Below are 19613 nucleotides of genomic sequence, written 5' to 3'. Positions count from 1 at the left end.
TATATTTTACCTGATGGTTCATGTTATGTCCTCAGGTTTGTTTGTGCTTCCCATTTTTGTAGTTCTTCTCAATAAATGGAAGCTTAAAAAAAAGTTCTATCTACAGTTAGGACTTAAATTGCAGCCCATCATTTATGTTTATTAATTTAATTTTAGGTAGGGGGCAACCTGAATGTTAAATTATCATTATCTCACCAGCTCCCATCACTGCATCCTCTTCTGTTCCCTGAATGTCAGGGTAGTCCTCATTGAGGTCAAAGGGATCACCTTCGGAGGATTGAAAAAAGCAGATCGCTAAATGGAATCAATGGTGTTCATTCTTCTCAGCGGTGCTCCATAAGAAAATAAGTTAGAGTTGCTTGACTAAATGGATGTGGCTATCTGGATTTGGGACGGGTTTGGCTATATTAAGGGTGGGATTACCATATTCCTAGTTCAAAATGTAGAACTCTGGAATTTAATATTTAAGTAGCATGATACAGTGTATATCTTAAAAATTATAATAAAAAATGAATTTGAAGAAACTCTGCTATGGCTGGTTTTCCAAGTTGTCTCCTGGATGTGGGAGCCCTATCCATCTAATCAATACAGGTAGTGTGTGATGAATTACACAGGGCAGTATGGCACTTCTCCAGTACAGTGGTTTGGGTGACATCATCACAGACCACAAGACAAACCTGGAGTCTTTATAAGTGCCTGAGCCATGAGATGTGATTACCACTTTTAAAAATATGCCCCTACCTAATGTATTATTTATGTAATAGACAGTTCAGCACTGTTAATGCTGCACGGTGTGCTGGAAGGAATCTTACCTTTCAATGTTTAAAAGCTATCCTCAGATATATTTTCCTGTTAATGGGTGTGCTAAATATAAAATTATGACCAGCTTCTGTTTACTGAAAAAAAAGAGGAGAAGGTGCTGTAACCACTAACAGCTCCCACCACACTAACCATGGCTGCCACTTTGATCAATGAGGATTTGCACTATCTAACATACGGGTTTTCCTGTATGATCTTGCATGCCATGTAGAAAGCAATCTAGATAAACTTTACATTGTGCTGCATAAATTACATGACATATTTATAGCTTGTCCTAGCCTGGAATGGAAAATATATTCAGAATCTAAAGATATGCAATGTCCAAATTGTAGCTACCATTTATCACCTTCTGGTTGGATTTTGGGCTTTTTGACAAGGCAGCCATACTCAGGCAGCTCCATCTAACCCAATTTTGATCTTCCTACACCACCAGGCTAACACCATACACACATGTGATGTATTGACTTTGCTATGAAAATCAGGGATCAGTTGTCAAACAATGACATAACATATACAGTTGCAAGAAAAAGTATGTGAACCCCTTGGCATTACGTGGAGTTTTGCATGAATTGGGCATAAAATGTGCTCTGAACGTCATCTAAGTCACAACAATAGAAGAACACAGTCTGCTGAACATAATACCACACAAACATTAGATGTTTAAATACAATAAAGAATGTAGCACTACGCCCAAAAGATATATGCACACATAAATAATAAAAGATAAAAAATGTGAAATCACAAAATATCAAAAAACATATATATATATATATATATATATATAAGTGTGACAGTGATATCAGTTAATATTAATTAGTGCCCATAAATCATTGAATCCACACAATAAAATAAATAGCTCAAAACATGTGAAAAAACATTTCCATATATATATGTATATATAACACGCATACATATATATATAATATTTTATATCTATAATCACATGTGCCTCTTGTGAAGTGAAACGACCATTAAAATGGTACAAACAACAGTGCTCTAAAAGTCCAATAAATGTTGCTGGTGACCGAAGAAAAAACAGTGCTTCCAATAACTACTGTTAGTGACCTTAAGCAAAACTCGTGCAGATCTCTGAGTGCATATAAATCTGACAATCCGACCACCATCTGGATAAGCCTCTCACCTCATCACTTCGACCCTTGCGGATCAAAGAGCTGTTGTGGATCCCCCTCACGGATCCTCCAAGATAACTATCACTCCAAAGGTTGCTCTCTCAGAAATAAATATTCCCACTCTGGCTCTTCTCCAGGAAAGTATTGCAGCATCAGTCTCTCAAATGAGACAAAAAGGATCCTCCCATAGTGCAGTATATTTTATTTGTTACATAGGGACAGATAACATTAAGCTTTTCCACTTACGTAGCAGCCAGTCCAAAACCTCATGCTTTTCGGATGAGGGTATGTATGTATGGGTGTACAGCTGAATACACAGGTGTACCAAGATGGCCACCACGCCGGAAATACGTCACCACGTCTAGCCGACGCGTTGCGTCACAATGTCATGTGACTTCCTCAGGGCCCTTTTTTTGTCTCATTTGAGAGATTGATGCTGCAATACTTTCCTGGAGAAGAGCCAGAGTGGGAATATTTATTTCTGAGAGAGCAACCTTTGGAGTGATAGTTATCTTGGAGGATCCGTGAGGGGGATCCACAACAGCTCTTTGATCCGCAAGGGTCGAAGTGATGAGGTGAGAGGCTTATCCAGATGGTGGTCGGATTGTCAGATTTATATACACTCAGAGATCTGCACGAGTTTTGCTTAAGGTCACTAACAGTAGTTATTGGAAGCACTGTTTTTTCTTCGGTCACCAGCAACATTTATTGGACTTTTAGAGCACTGTTGTTTGTACCATTTTAATGGTCGTTTCACTTCACAAGAGGCACGTGTGATTATAGATATAAAATATTCTATATATATGTATGCGTGTTATATATACATATATATATGGAAATGTTTTTTCACATGTTTTGAGCTATTTATTTTATTGTGTGGATTCAATGATTTATGGGCACTAATTAATATTAACTGATATCACTGTCACACTTATATATATATATATATGTTTTTTGATATTTTGTGATTTCACATTTTTTATCTTTTATTATTTATGTGTGCATATATCTTTTGGGCGTAGCGCTACATTCTTTATTGTATTTATTTATCACAATCACTGGTATATGATTTAATGTTAGCAGCTTCCCCTGGGATTTATATATATTTTCATTTAGTTTAAACACTTGGGAGCGCAGGAGGTTCACACCACTACTGAAACATTAGATGTTGCCATGGTTTAATTGCACATAACATGTAACCATTCACAGTGCAGGGAGGAAAAGGTATGTGAACCTTTAGACTTAATAACTGGTTGACCCTCCTTTGGCAGCAATAACCTCAACCAAACATTTCCTGTAGTTGCAGATCAGACCTGCACAACGATCTGGAGTAATTTTGGACCACTCCTCTTCACAAAACTGTTTCAGTTTAGCAATATTCTTGGGATGTCTGGTGTGAATCACTCTCTTAAGGTCATGCCACAGCATTTCAATCGGGTTGAGGCCAGGACTCTGACTGGGCCACTCCAGAAGGCGTATTCTGTGCTGTTGCAGCCATTGTTTTGTTGAATTACTTGTATGCTTTGGGTCATTGTCCTGTTGCATCACCCATCCTCTGCGGAGCTTCAGTTGGCGGACAGATGGTCGTACGTTTTCCTGCAAAATGTCTTGGTAAACTCTGGAATTCATTTTCCCATCAATGACAACAATCCGTCCAGGCCCTGAGGCAGCAAAGCAGCCCCAAACCATGATGCTCCCTCCGCCATGTTTTACAGTGGGGATGAGGTTTTGATGTTGGTGTGCTGTGCCTTTTTTTCTCCACACATAGTGTTGTGTGTTCTTCCCAAACAACTCAATCTTGGTTTCATCTGTCAACAGTATATTTGCCAGTAGTGCTGTGGAACATCCAGGTGCTCTTTTGCAAACTTCAAACGTGCTGCAATATTCTTTTTGGACAGCAATGGCTTCCTCCGTGGTGTCCTCCCATGTACTCCATTCTTGTTTAATGTTTTCCTTATTGTAGATGTGTCAACAAAAATGTTAGCATGTGCCAGAGATTTCTGTAGGTCTTTAGCTGACACTCTGCGATTCTTCTTTACCTCATGCAGCATTCTGCGCTGTGCTCTTGCAGTCATTTTTACAGGACGACAACGCCTAGGGAGAGTAGCAACAGTGCTAAACTTTCTCCATTTGTAGACAGTCTGTCTTACCGTGGACACATGAACATCAAGGCTTTTGGAGATACTTTTGTAACCCTTTCCAGCTTCATGCAAGTCAACAATTCTTGATCGTAGGTCTTCTGAGAGCTCTTTTCTGCGAGGCATGGTTCACATCAAACAGTGCTTCTTGAAACCAGTAAACCCAAAACAGGTGTGTGTTTTTTAAGGACAGGACAGCTGTCAGCAACACATCCAATATCATCACACTGATTGGAATTCAAGATTGGCTCACTCCTGGCTCCAATTAGCTCTGGGAGAAGTCTTTAAGCTAGGGCTGCACATACTTTTTCCTCCCTGCATTGTGAATGTTTACATGTTATGTGCAATTAAACCATGGCAACATTTAATGTTTGTGTAGTATTATGTTCAGCAAACTGTGTTCTTCTATTGTTGTGACTTAGATGACGTTCAGAGCACATTTTATGTCCAATTCATGCAAAACTCCACGTAATCCCAAGGGGTTCACATACTTTTTCTTGCAACTGTAGATGATACCATCAACTTGATAAATATAGATGGCCACAAGTGCCTTCCCCCCATATACCCAGAGGACAGTGTGCAATGCAAACTGGAAATAAATATCCATTTACATAATTTACCAGTGTCACACTAGCATACCATAAGAGCAGGTTAGGTTTGTGCAGACAAAAATGAGCAAGACATTGACTTTTTTTTACAGGGATGCGTCTATTAAAATTCTAAAAGAGGAAAAAAAGGAACAATATGAATGCTTGTTATTGCCAGAGCCTATAATAAAGATTTTAAATAACACCTGTAGCACCCTCTTGTCTGCATAGTTTGTGAGTGTAATTAGAGACTTGTTAGAAGCCTGAGGTTTACTTCAGGTCAGGCTAGAGTACTCTACAGATCAGTGCTCTGGTACCCCCCCCCCGGTTCTAGAAGAGTGGAAAAGTTTCTAGAGGCCAGGAGGTGCTGGTGGAAGATGGAGTGCTGAGGTGTGCCTCTATGTGTAACCTGGGAGGGGACCCGGGGGGGGGGGGTTCTGCCTCCAGGATGGAGGAAGGAAAGGAAGCTAGCAAAGGGAGCACCACTGCCTTACGTTCCATGGAGGAAAGACAGCCTGTTACCCTGGAAGGAAACCAGCCCACCAAAAGCCTGAAAGCAGTTTTTCCAGCGCTATAGGGGACAAGGACAGTGTGAGTACCTCTACACTCCTGGGGCCTACAGGAGAGAGGGTTTATAGGTGCTATACCCAACCAGTTCTCCCTGAAACAGTGCTAAAAGCCTGTACTAGAATCTCTTGCTCCGGGATAATCTTTTAAAAGACAGCCAGGTGGGGAGTTTATAGCTGGGGTCTGAAGAGGTTCACTTTGAGGGGACCAAGAGCTCCTCACAGAGACTTTTGTTACTGGTCCATCAAGAGACTGATGCCACTCTGGAAGGAGTAGAGAGTCCAGGATCCTACATTTTGTGAAGTTTGTCCTCAGAGTTACTAGTTTCAAGTCAAGTTGTGCATCCCATATACCCCTAAACCCTATCCAAGTTGTTTATCCCCCCAAAAAAACAACAAAAACAAGCCAATGGACTATTTACTAACTCTGAATGAAAGTTGGAAAATGTGTGTTACCTGGCCATGCAGGAAAATAGGAAGAACCAAAACAAGGGGCTCTGAAGAGGGTAGCACTACACACCTAAAAGAGGAACAACTTTGGATAAACGAGAAAAAGCAGGATGTAGTTCCAAAAGAGTAAATACTGCTATGTAATAAGGAGCCATTTTTGTAAGCCTACTCAGGAATAAAATGTTCACTGCTCAAAAAAATGAAAAGAAAACTTTGAAAACACATCAGATCTCAATGGGGAAAAATATCATATATCATTACTGGTATGGACCAAGTAATGTGTTAGGAACGTAAGGATGCCCCATCATTTGATGAAAATAAAATTATCAACCTACAGAGGACTGAATTCAAAGACCTCCCCTGCTCCTAATGAGACAACGGATGGTGTCCTGGGGTATTTCCTCCCAGATCTGGACCAGGGCATCACTGAGCTCCTGGACAGTCTGAAGTGCAACCCGGCGGTGTCAGATGGACAAAACATAATATTCCAGAGGTGTTCTATTAGATTTAGGTCTGGCGAGCGTGGTGGCCATTCAATGGTATCAATTCCTTTATCCTCCAGGAACTGCCTGCATACTCTCACCACAGAGGCTGGGCATTGTCATGCACCAGGAGGAACCCAGGACCCACTGCACCAGCATAGAGTCTGACAATGGATCCAAGGATTTCATCCTGATACCCAATGGCAGTCAGGGTGCCACTGTCTAGCCTGTAGAGGTCTGGTGTTCAATGGCAAATGCCAATTGAGCTCTATGGTGCCGGGCAGTGAGCACAGGGCCCACTAGAGGACATTGGGCCCCTCAGGCCACCCTCATGAAGTCTGTTTCTTATTGTTTGCTCAGAGACATTTACACCAGTGGCTTGCTTGAGGTCATTTTGTAAGGCTCTGGCAGTGCTCATCCTGTTCCTCCTTGCACAAAGGAGCAGGTCCTGCTGATGGGTTAAGGTCCTTCTATGGCCCTGTCTAGTTCTTCTAGAGCAGTGGTCGGCAAGCCGCGGCTCGCGAGCCACATGCGGCTCTTTCCACACTTTAATGCGGCTCTTCTGTGAGCCGGGCGCCCGCTCCCCTCCCTCCTCTCGGGCGGCCACCCCAAAAGTCAGGACTCTGCAGCTAGCCCAGCAATGGGCAAACTACGGCCCGGCGGACCTTTTAATCCGGGCCGCGGAGCATGGCAAACATTGGCTGTCAGGATGTAGGCGGGGCAGCGTGACGAACTACTCTCCTCTCACAGTCCGCCCTGAAGACCGGAACGGCGCGGGAACACGGCGAGAGGAACGCGCGGAGCAAAGGTAAGTGAATTGACACAATATGGGGAATGAATTACTATGGGGGATGAATTACTATATGGGGGATGAATTACTATGGGGGATGAATTACTATATGGGGGATGAATTACTATGGGGGATGAATTACTATATGGGGGATGAATTACTATGGGGGATGAATTACTATAGGGGGGATGAATTACTATATGGGGGATTAATTACTATGGGGGATGAATTTCTATATGGGGGATGAATTACTATGGGGGATGAATTACTATATGGGGGATGAATTACTATGGGGGATGAATTACTATATGGGGGATGAATTACTATGGGGGATGAATTTTCAGTTTTAAAAATGTGGCTCTCAAAATAAATTTCAATCGTGGTTTTGGCGAGATTTGGCTCAGTTGAAAAAAAAGGTTGCCCACCACTGTTCTAGAGTAACTGCCTGTCTCCTGGAAGCTCCTCCAAGCTCTTTAAACTGTGCTGGGAGATACAGCAAACTGGCATACTGGCAAAGGCACATATTGATGTGCCATCCTGGAGGAGTTGGGCTGCCTGTGCCTGTAGGGTCCAGGTTTCGCCTCATGCTACCAGTAGTGACACTGACCCTAACCAAATGCAAAACTAGTGAAAAACAGTCAGAATAGAGGAGTAGGGAACAAAATGTCAGTGGCCTCCACCTGTAAAACCTTTCCTGTTTTGGGGTCGTCTCATTGTTGCCCATCTAGTGCACCTGTTGTTAATTGTATTAACACCAAAGCAGCTGAAACTGATTAACAACCCCCTCTGTTACTTAACTGACCAGATCAATATCCCAGGAGTATAATTGACTTGATGCTATACTCTGATTAAAAAGTGTTCCTTTAATTTTTTTGAGCAGTGTATTATGATAATACATATAGGCCAGTTTTCACTCCTGCGTCCATAACACTGCCCATAGGTTGGATTTAGGAATCTAGGGAAGAAGAGAAAGTCATCCTTTGTCCAGGTGATGTTTCCATCACTATGCCAAGTAAACTGCTACTCTTCAGTGTCTCAAGTGTTATTTTGGCTAATACATTTGGTTGCTATCCATAGCCAGTACATTACATGTAATTCCATCACCAAGTAACACAAAGTGATTTTTTCAGCTATTGTCTGAGGATATTTGGAAGCAGCTTCCATGTCTTTCGCCAATTCTTCTTTACTGAAGATAAGACCAATGCTGACTCAAGGTCTGTCTCACACAATGAAGTGTTCATTAGGGTTCAGCATTTCAATATTGCTTTGGGCCAGGTTAAGTTTCCAGAACAGCATTTTTTAATGGATTGGTGAAGTGATGGAATAAGACCTTATAGTGTCACACACTGATAGATTTCATCCACAGTCCCTAAGGAAAGCCAGGTGGAGAACCAGGATCAGGTCACTCACAAGACTTTTCATGAAACTCGCTCACTGGAGTCTTTGGTTACTAGCTTGTAATATATTCATATGCTGTAAAAAAAAATCAAACAATATCCACATTCAATTTTTCCACAAATAAAAGCACCTTGATTTGTACCATCGTAGATTATGTACAGTATGAGAGATTCTGGGCAAATATGAACACCACTTTTTGTTGTTAGCATTTCCACTTTCTCAACACAAAAGGTTTGAACTGCCATACAAGGCAGATTATATCAAGATGGTTGTTCTATTACTTTACCACCTATTTAGATCATGAAGTCACCGTGCTGAACAAATATATAACTCTTCTATCATCTGACTTTTCTGTCTCCTGACTCTTACATAACAGATACTGGTCCTTAGAGTGGCGTATTGGATACATTTTTCATTTTGGAAGCATGCATGCTAAATAATAAAATTAAAAAACAGATGAACCGCGCATGGTCATAAACGTGCATATTTTAGACATATCATAAACCAGTACAATAATTAGTGTAAAAGAAAGTGCTCGTTCTTGTGTTCAACTTGTATTCAATGTCCTGATTGGTGCTCCACTGTGCTCAACAAAAGTGCCCCACATGGACTGACACTCACCCTCATTCCATGACCATCTATCTCTAGAGTGGTCATTAACGCTTTGTGGGACAATCCCAGTAAGCCAATGGTCCCCGGATCCTTTAGCCTGTAATCATCTATCCTTAAGGTGGTCCGTGACATTTAAGGAACAATTTCCAAAAACACACGCTGTCTCCACAGCTCCGCAAGCAGCAAAGGAATGTGTCACCATATATGAAAAAAAGAAGGGAACATCCCATAGTGTAAAATTGCTTGGTACCTTTATTAGGGGTAATTATATGAATATACACTCACAAGAAAAGTACCTATAGCCCGGCACCTGGTGTACTCAGCCTTGTTATAAGTCAAAGATGGAAGCCGCTGACCTGATCGCTCCTCGGAGCAGCGTGCATGCCACAGGGTGGATGTAACGTCGGCGGAAGTTGCATCATCAAACCTCAATGTGTTTCGATCAAAGATCGTCTTAAGGAAGTGCAAAATCCACCATTTTGGTAATGGTGTTTATACCCTTGAGCCAGATAGTTAATTGCTGGAAATCAACCACAATATTGCTGAGTACATTCAGTGTTACATCAAACTGGGCTGCAAACTCTTCATTACTAATATACATTTAATCTTACTCATAAATAAATATTAAATGATAAAACTAAGTGAATCTTCCCTGGTATATCCTAGGTGACGACCCCTGAAAGGGGAAGCACCTCAAAAATGGAAGGTATCCACATTCAATACTAAAATGTACTAGGTCGCATACTTATTACTAACTCAAATGTAACCAATAAATATAATAATAAAAATACACTAAATGGACCTTTACTAGTGACTCCTAGGGGACATCTCCTGCAAGGGAGGCACCTCAAATAATATAGTCAACTTTAAAACGATTCCTAAAACTCACACTTTGTTTATACCTTTATAAAATCAATTTGAAGAAAAAAGGAGGGAAACAAAGAATAATAATCTAAAATAAAAATGAAATGGAAACATGAAAATAAAATGAAAAAATATAAAGAAAAATATGAAAAGAAAGGAAGGGAATTTTTTTTTTAGAATAACCTCTTACAGTATACGCTCTCTAAAAGTCTGTCAGGAAGCAGCTTAAATCTATCTTAATATTTAACCCTTCTGGCATTAAAGTTTGGAGCACATATATCCACTACCTTTTGTTTTTTGAGATCTCTCTAACCATGTGAGATCCCCTCCAGTACCATTACCAAAATGGCAGATTTTGCACTTCCTGAAGACGATCTTTGATCAAAACGCGTTGAGGTTTGATGACTCAACTTCTGCTGACGTCACATCCACCCTGTAGAATGCATGCTGCTCCGAGGAACAATCAGAACAGCAGCTTCCATCTTTGATTTACAACAAGGGTGAGTACACCAGGTGCCGGGCTATAGGTACTTTTCTTGTGAGTGTATATTCATATAATTCAATACAATAGGTGCAGCGCTAGGATGGCGTATACAACATTTATGTGTATATAGATAGAAATAAATTAATAAAGTGCAATATACATATATGTAAAGTGCATCAATAAATATAAAAGTGCAAGGTAAAGTATCACCACGTGGTGACTGTAATAGTGAAAAATTGTCCCAAATAATAATGCAGAATGTGAGGATCTCATAAGATCACAATCAACGTGTATGGGTATCTGATCCGGGGGTGACAGATGATGTGTCTGAATAAGCAAAGTGCGCACTCACCAGAAGTGCATTTTAAACATGCATTTGAGATTATTCCTGTCTCATCAGGTAAAAATCAGGTAAAACCATGCCCCAAACGAGATGACCTCAAGTGGTGATACATACCAAGGGACCCAGAGAATCTAACACAGACGTGACCAGACCATGTGACACCTGGTGTATAGGAACCTGGCCTAACCTGGGAGCAGATGACCTGAGTCACGGACCGCCTTAAGGATAGATGATTACAGGCTAAAGGATCCGGGGACCATTGGCTTACTGGGATTGTCCCACAAAGCATTAATGACCACTCTAGAGATAGATGGTCATGGAATGAGCGTGAGTGTCAGTCCATGTGGGGCACTTTTGTTGAGCACAATGGAGCATCAATCAGGATATTGAAAACAAGTTGAACACAAGCACGAGCACTTTCTTTTACACTGATTATTGGACTGGTTTATATGTCTAAACTATGCACATGTTTATGACCATGCGCGGTTCATCTGTTTTTTAATTTTATTTTTTTGTGATAATTTTACACAATTAGAAGACTGCTGCAGTCAGGTCTAGTTTGTGTTGTTGAGTGAAAATATCCGTAAGCGCAGGAGCACTTTCTCTTTATTTATAATAAATCATGTCTGTTCTGCCCCACTTCTTGTACGTTTTATGTCTTGTATTAAAATGCATGAGGTTATCATTTTTTGTTATATGCTGACATCTAGGAGGTGGTTTTCTCTGCCTTCCCATCCTGTTTAGTGCTAGTTGGTTTAGTCCTTGGTAGACCCTCCCCACTTCTTCCTTGTTCCCACAGTCAGCATTAGTTATTTACACAGACAGGACATAGGAAAGTCATTGTCTTCTTACACTTCAAAACAATTAAAAAAACATCCTTAGTGTGTGTGAGTCCTCCTCTAAATTGACATATACTTGGTCCAGTTGGTTACAATTTCAAACTACTGAAAAATTTAAAGGATTAAATGGAATATCTTTTTAATTGACGGACTTCAATAGTGCTCGGTGGTCTCCCTTTGTACAGTAACACAAGACCCTGGTCCTCCTGGACCCACTACATCTACGAGGACCAGGCAGGGAGGACCCATGCTGCAGAGGTTATCAGTAGACAGAACTCATTTCTGTGGAGCCCCTTCTCTGGGATTGCTCAGGGGACCACTGTCGATATCCTCTCCCGGGTTAACTATCCCCTTGGGTACTCTAACATCACCCCTGGCTTCCAGGAGCTTGGCTGTAGACATCCCATCTTGTTATTGGTAATATGTCAATAGGTTTTTCATATATACACCTTGTCTACTTGTTCTAAATGCTCTCTATTTGCATATTGTTTATTGCCTATATTGTTTCCCTACTTAGTTTAATTTAGTTTAGTTTATTTCAAAGATGTAAAAATAAAAAACATAAAAAATATAAGAAGTAATCATACAGTAGTACACAGTCACAAAACAACTATTTAAAAGAGAAGATGAACAGCTAGAAAAACAATGTACATTCCTGAAAAGGAGTGGGAAGAAATACAAACCTATTTAATCCCACACCTTCTCCTTAACCTTCCCTGCGGTCTGAATATATCCATATTTCTGTGCTGAAAGCGGTACATTTTTTTGCATGGAAATATGTTGTTTTTTTATTGTAGGCCTGTCATTTTTAGGAATAACTCACTGAAATCTGTCCGAACAAGAGTCTAGTAAATGTTCTGGGTAGAATAAAACTTGAAACACGAAATCATAAATTATAATTTAATACATAATCATAAAAAATAATAATACATTTAATTCAATACTATAATCAAACCAAAAACACTGAAATTTGAAATATAGCGCCAAGTTCGCACATCGCTGAGCAAAGTCGCAAAATCATTTTCAGTGTCTGATGACGATTTTCCCCACGAATCATCACTCAATTCTGCAAGTGGTTCTGATTTACTATCGCTTTTCTCTAGCTGGTCTAAAACCACTTTTGACCTAAAGGGACGCTTTTTGGACGCCATGGACTTTTTCAAGTTTCCAGGCAGAAAGAACAGTCAAAATGCAGGCAGGGCACAGGACAAAGCACTCGGGACAAAATGTATGTGAAATGGTTTGATACAGTAATGTTTTACTATGTAATATTCGTTTATATAAAAATTACAGTTTTTAAAATTTTAAAATTTGCCGTCCGTTCCGGCGCCCGTACGTCCCGATGCTCACAGAGACCGGAACACAGAAGCCGGATGCATGCATTGGCCGGAGGAGATGGCCGGGGACGCTGCAGGGGACGCAGCGCGGGAGCGAAGGAAAAGGTAAGTGCTGCAGGGAATCCCTAAGCAACGCCACATGGTAAGCCCGAGTGTAGCTTGAGGTTGCCACTTTTGGTACTGAAACTTTACCCCAGCTATACTCGGGAATACCGCCAGGGAGGTTAAAGCGGTGTTCCACCTAAAAAAATAAAAATCAGCAGCTACAAAAACTGTAGCTGCTGACTTTTAAAATACAGCCACTTACCTATGCCTCTGTCCAAAGGTGTCTTCACCACTGCTGATTTCACCGCCCGTCTTCTCCCCTTGCACCGACTTCTTCAGTGTGGGCACCCGACTGTAGAGTTTGCGGCTTCACAGCCGGGTGCCCACTGAGCATGTGCGAGAAACAGTGCGCTTTGTGAATGGCCCTGTAGCCTTCTGGGACCTGTCACGTGTCCCAGAAGACTACAGGGAGGGGGGGAGGACGGGGGACTTCCGCTTCCGATCGCCTAGGTGATCGCAGCCGAAGTGGGAGGGGGTACCTGTCAAATTCGGGTACCCTCTCCCCAAAGGTGCCAATCCTTAATGGGGAGCGGGGGACAAAGGCTTAAAGTGGAACTTCTCCTTTTGGGTGAAGCTCTGCTTTAATTAATAATAAATTATTCAGAGACCCATCACTATAAAGTTGTTCAATAATTAATAATTCAGATATATTATACTAATTGCCAATAATCTTGCTTACAATCATACATATGGATAAACACACATACACACATATATGCATGCATGCACATATACACTCAGACAAAACTGAAGATAATACAAAACATAAATCAACAACAACATTAATAAGCAAATAGTAAACACACAATAATAGGGCAGCACAGTAACTAAATGGTTAGCACTTCTGCCTGCCAGTACTAGGGTCATTGGTTCAAATCCCAGCCACAGCATCTCCTGCCTGGAGTTTGCATGTTCTCCCTGTGCCTGTGTGGGTTTCCTCCGGGTACTCCAGTTTCCTCCCACTGTCTAAAGACATGCTGGTAGGTTAATTGGATCCTGTCTAAATTGACTATAGTATGTATATGTATGAATGTAAGTTAGGGACCTTAGATTGTATGCTCCTTGAGGGTTAGGGACTGATGTGAATGTATAATATACAGTATATGTAAAGCACTACATAAATTGACAGCACTATACAAGTACCTGTAATAAATAAATAATTCAAACCCCTTCATTATACCTTGTAAAATTCATCTATTTATACTTCTTTTTAAACTGGTTTATGTTTGGACATTTCTTAAGCTCCGCATTGAAACTGTTCCACAGTTTCACTCCACAAATGGAAATACAGAAGCTTTTCCTAGCTGTCTGCACAGTCATATTCTTAAAATTTAATGTTCCCCTTAGATTATAACCCCCTCCCTTACAATAAATTATTTTTGAATATTTCCTGGTAATAAATTGCCTTAAATATTATTTGTGCAGTCTGTAATTGCACCATATCCTTCAATTTTATAAGTTGTAACCGTAAGAACAAGGAGTTGTGTGTTCCCTATATCCTGCCCCATAAATGATCTGTATTGCTTTCTTTTGCAATGTGATTAATGGATATATTCTAGTTATATAATTATTGCCACAAACACTATTTCAGATAAGGAAGAACTATTGAACAATCTAAAATATTGGAGTGATTTGTAATTCAGAACCTGCTTTACCTTACATAATACTGCTATACTTTTGGACATTTTGGACTGCACATGCTTAATATGTGATCTCCAACAGGTTTGATCATCTATTATCACTTCCAGAAATTTAATTTCATTAACTCTTTTGATATTAACCCCTTCCATCTGAATATCTATTTTTGTGTTAGTTCTGCAGTTCCCAAACTGAATTACTGTTTTGATCAGGTTTAATGATAATTTATTTTTATCAAAGCATAATTTGAATTGTGTATTGATCACTGCCCAAACAAAAACTTGTATAGGTCTTTAAAACTGACCTATGTATGAATCGATTTATCTGAATCAGTTCATCTGAATCTGAATCTGGTTTAAATGAAACTTGGGCTTGAATACCTCCAAGTTTGGGATGCTGTTATGTGCTTGACTATTACAATAAAGTTTAATAAAACCATGCACAGATCCCAAAAGATGGCCGCTGGAACGCACCGCTCAGCGTGCGTTCCACTCACCGGAAGTGACGTCAGACGTACGGGGTATAGACCCCGTGCATGGTTTTCTCTGTGGAGCTTCTGCTGTACCCTGGAGCTGTGATGTGAGATTCCTGATGAGGCTGTATATCACTCATTTTCCATCTGGAAGAGGTTGTTTCAATAAATGTGCCTTTTTAAAGTGGTTGAAATGTGAGTGGCCTTAATCTTTGATTTTATTGAAAGTAGCAATTAGCAATATCATACTATCTGAGATTTTTTTCTCCCTGGTTGAATGGTGGAGCCTTTTCTGATGGTGAGGAATCCTATAGAGTGGATACGAAAGAGGGCTTAGGATCCCTTTAAATCCCTAAAAGGCGTTTTATTCACCAAAATCTGGTGAGTGTAATTGATGTTGGTTTGCACGGGTAGAAGGTGGAAGTTTTCTTTGCATCTGAAGAATTTCTGGATTTCTTATCTCTACACGAATTTTTTGTGATTCACAAACTTTTGGTGTCTATTATTATGATGGACTTTCACTATTAATATTATTTATGATATATTTAGTATTATTATGCACTTTATAGATTGATTATATTTAGAGGTCTATGTTTGCGCTGTTTATTTATAATTGTCACATTTTGTGTGTTTCATCACATTGCACAGCAGCAGGGTAGATCCTGTAGTAGTTTCTTTGGCGCAGGAAGAATTTTCAATTTACTACTCCTTACCCACTTGCCCTCCAGAGGATTTACCCCCCTTCCTGACCTGGATATTTTGCGATATGGCACTGCATTATTTTAACTGACAATTGCGTGGTCATGCAACGCTGCACCCAAACGAAATTTACGTTATTTCCTTTTTTCCACACAAATAGAACTTTCATTTGGTGGTATTTGATCATCTGAGCATTTTTTTTTGCACTATAAACAAAAAAAGACCAACAATTTTGAAAAAAAAAAACAATATTTTTGACTTTTTGCTATAAAACATATCCAGTAACAAATATTAAAAATAAATTTTCTTCATAAATTTAGGCCAAAATGTACCCTGCTACCTGTCTTTGCTAAAAAAAATCTCAATACATGGAAATTAATTGGTTAATGTGAAAGTTATAGCGTCTACAAATGGTGGTATATATACTGGACTTTTTTTTAATACTAATAATGGCGGGGATCAGCGACTTATAGTGGGACTGCGGACATTCTGACAGTGGGGGGAACTGATTAACTGCCACTTACATCCCCAGTGACACCAATACAGTGATCAGTGCTAATATAAAGCACTGACACTGTACTAATGACACTGGGCAGGAAGGAGTTAACATCTGGGGTGATCAAAGGATTGACAGTGTGCTGTGTGTGTTTTACTGTATAAACATGCTGCTTTGTATTGCTCTGATGTGCAAAGCTATACAAAGCAGCATGTCAGTGCTGGCAGGGGAGAGACGTGTGTTGTTTACAAAGAGACCTTTCCCCTGTCAGCTCCACCTACGATCACTGAGTCCTGGCCAAGAATTGGTGGCCTAGGACCAGGTGATTGACATGCTGAGGAGTCAATAGCAGCACGGGTGGGGATATATGATTTTGTGCATCCCTGCCGTCTTGTAGCAGTTCTTCTGCTGTAGGGCAGTCGGGAAGTGGTTAATTGACATCCAGGGAAGACTGATGACATTTACTGCAGGGGACAGGGTCAAAGAAGAGGAGTGTGTTGCAGCCTTTTATTTTTAACCTCAGATGTCTATCTGTCTGACCATGCTTTTGCTAATAGTGTTGTGTCCTCTGTTTTCATCTCGCTATGTAGCAAACCTCAACCCCTGTAACACCTTAGGTTATATCACCTTTGGCAGCTTGGATTTGCAAACTTTGCAGTACCTTAAGGTCACTCTGTAATTAAATTTAAGACTATACAGTAGGTAACAGCATATTTTATGTACAGAGTAGAACAGTACAGTATGTAGTAACGTGCATTTCACTGACCATGTGCAGTAATAATAAGAAGTAAACTTTTACATGTGAAGCATAAACTGTAGTTTCCATACAAGTGTACGACAACAGATGGTTAATGTAGAAAGAATATACAGCTAATATGTCTGAGTGTACCAATGATGGGTGGGCTAGGCCTAGGCTCTCTCTCTCTGAAAATTGGAACAGTGTGAAATGGTAAAAAATAAATTAATGAACTATATACAGCCCTCAGTATGGATCCTCTTCCAGCTGTGTTGGGGCCCTTGTGTCATTAGGGCATTTGATGAAAGCTGGGCACCCCTGCACACAATGTGGAGGTAATGGGCTATACACTGTAGATCAAGATACAGAGCAAAAGACTGAAAAGATGTAAAGTCAGTATGGACACTGCAGACTAGCCAGGCGGGTGGGGTGGGGGGGGGTAATATCACATCCAAACTCCTCAAGCGCTTTGTCTACAATCGCCTAAGCTCTCACCTCAACGACAACAACCTCCTCGATCCCCTACAGTCCGGCTTCCGTCCCCTACACTCCACCGAAACTGCCTTACTCAAACTCTCCAACGACCTTCTCACCGCCAAAGCTAATGGCCACTATTCAGTTCTCCGCTCCTCCTCAAAAAACTACACTCCCTCGGCCTCAGAGATTCCGCTCTCTCCTGGCTTTCGTCCTACCTATCACAACACTCCTTCAGCGTTACCTATAACACTACCACCTCCCCCTCACTCCCCCTCTCTGTTGGCATACCTCAAGGCTCCGTCCTCGGGCCCCTTCTCTTCTCCATCTACACCTCCTCCCTTGGCCAAGTCATACACTCTCACGGCTTCAACTACCACCTCTATGCCGACGACACACAAATCTATCTCTCAACTCCTTGCCTCACCCCCTCATTCTCCGCCCGAATCACAAACCTACTAAATGACATATCAGACTGGATGTCACTCCACTTCCTTAAATTGAACCTCTCCAAAACCGAGCTCCTAGTCTTCCCCCCAGCCTGCACACCACCCCCATTGACTTCTCCATCACGTCCAACAATGCCACTTACAGGCCTGCCCCGCAGGCCAGAGTACTTGGTGGCATTCTGGACTCCAACCTATCCTTCCAGCCCCAAGTCCAATCACTAACAAACTCATGCAGACTCCACCTCCACAACATCGCCAAAATCCGCACGTTCCTAACCCCAGAAACCACTAAACAGCTCATCCACTCCCTCATCATATCACGACTCAATTACTGCAACTCCCTCCTCACTGGCCTGCCTCGCCGTGGGTATACCCGCTTCAGTCTATCCTGAATACGACTGCCAGACTCATTCACCTTACCAACCGCTCCGTTTCCGCCACCCCCCTCTGCCAATCCCTCCACTGGCTTCCGATTGCACAACGGATCAAAATCCTATCACTGACGTACAAAGCTGTCCATCATACAGCCCCAAATTACATCACCGACCTAATATCCAAGTACCACCCAACACGCACACTCCGCTCCTCTCAAGACCTCCTTCTCTCTAGTTCCCTGGTCTCCTCCTCCCATGCCCGCCTCCAGGATTTCTCCAGGGCGTCACCCATCCTCTGGAACTCCCTACCCCAATCCAACAGACTATCACCTACTGTCCTCTCATTTAGGCGCACCCTGAAAACCCACCTCTTCAGGGAAGCCTACCCCACCCCCTGCTAATTGCCGACCTCCTCCACTCTTCCTACCACTCCATCCCCTACAGCTATCTCCTCCTGTACCACTATCCCCTCCCTCCTAGATTGTAAGCTCGAAGGAGCAGGGCCCTCAAACCCTTGTGTATCACATTGTATTGTTATTGTACTGTCCCCCATTGTAATGTACAGCGCTGACCGAACTATTGGCACTTTATAAATACTGTATAATAAATACTGTACTGTATAATACTGTATAATAAATACTGTATAATAATAATGTCTGATGGGCAACAGTGGGTGAAGTTAGGCTAATGGTGCGATCTTCAGACCGACTCGGTTGACTGAACTGCAGCTGGTAATGACTGGAGCAATATCCCGCCTGTCAGGTGACTGATAGACAGAAGTGGATGGGATCAGGCCAGCAGTGTTGGAATGCGACTGTGTTTCTTGACCCCAGACAAGAGTGATCCTCTCCCCCTAGTTTCTCCGGCTGTGGCTTGTAGCACCTGCCTTGGTCAGTACAGACTGTTAAAAACATCCAGTCAGAACTCAAGTCAGAAATACAGTTCCCAGAACTCAGCACTTCAGGGTGGTCAGTGTGCTCATCACCTCCATCCAGGGGCGGACTGACAACTCATGGGGCCCCCGGGCAATAGGGGATCATGGGGCCCCTGTGTCCTTGCCCAAACTCAAAAAAGCCTATGAAAAAGGTACCAGGGGCATCTCATGGGGCCCCCTACTGACCCCGAGCCCTCGGGCAGTGCCCGAGTTTCCAAATGGTCAGTCCACCCCTGCCTCCATCTTGTTGCAAAAAAGGAACTGCTTACTTTAACTCTTATATTACAGCCATTAAATGTCCTGCAAACTTTAATACCAGAAAACCTTGTTACACACTCATATTTAGGGTATAAAATGAAATATGGTTACAGTCCCCATCTCCAAAATGCCCCTCGCT

This window comes from Staurois parvus, unplaced genomic scaffold, assembly GCF_062004578.1.
Source record: "Staurois parvus isolate SC_StPar_1 unplaced genomic scaffold, SC_StPar_1.0 ptg000538l, whole genome shotgun sequence".
NCBI classification, from domain to species: domain Eukaryota; kingdom Metazoa; phylum Chordata; class Amphibia; order Anura; family Ranidae; genus Staurois; species Staurois parvus.
The sequence above is the reverse complement of the archived record's forward strand: the minus strand, read 5'-3'. Positions refer to the sequence as shown.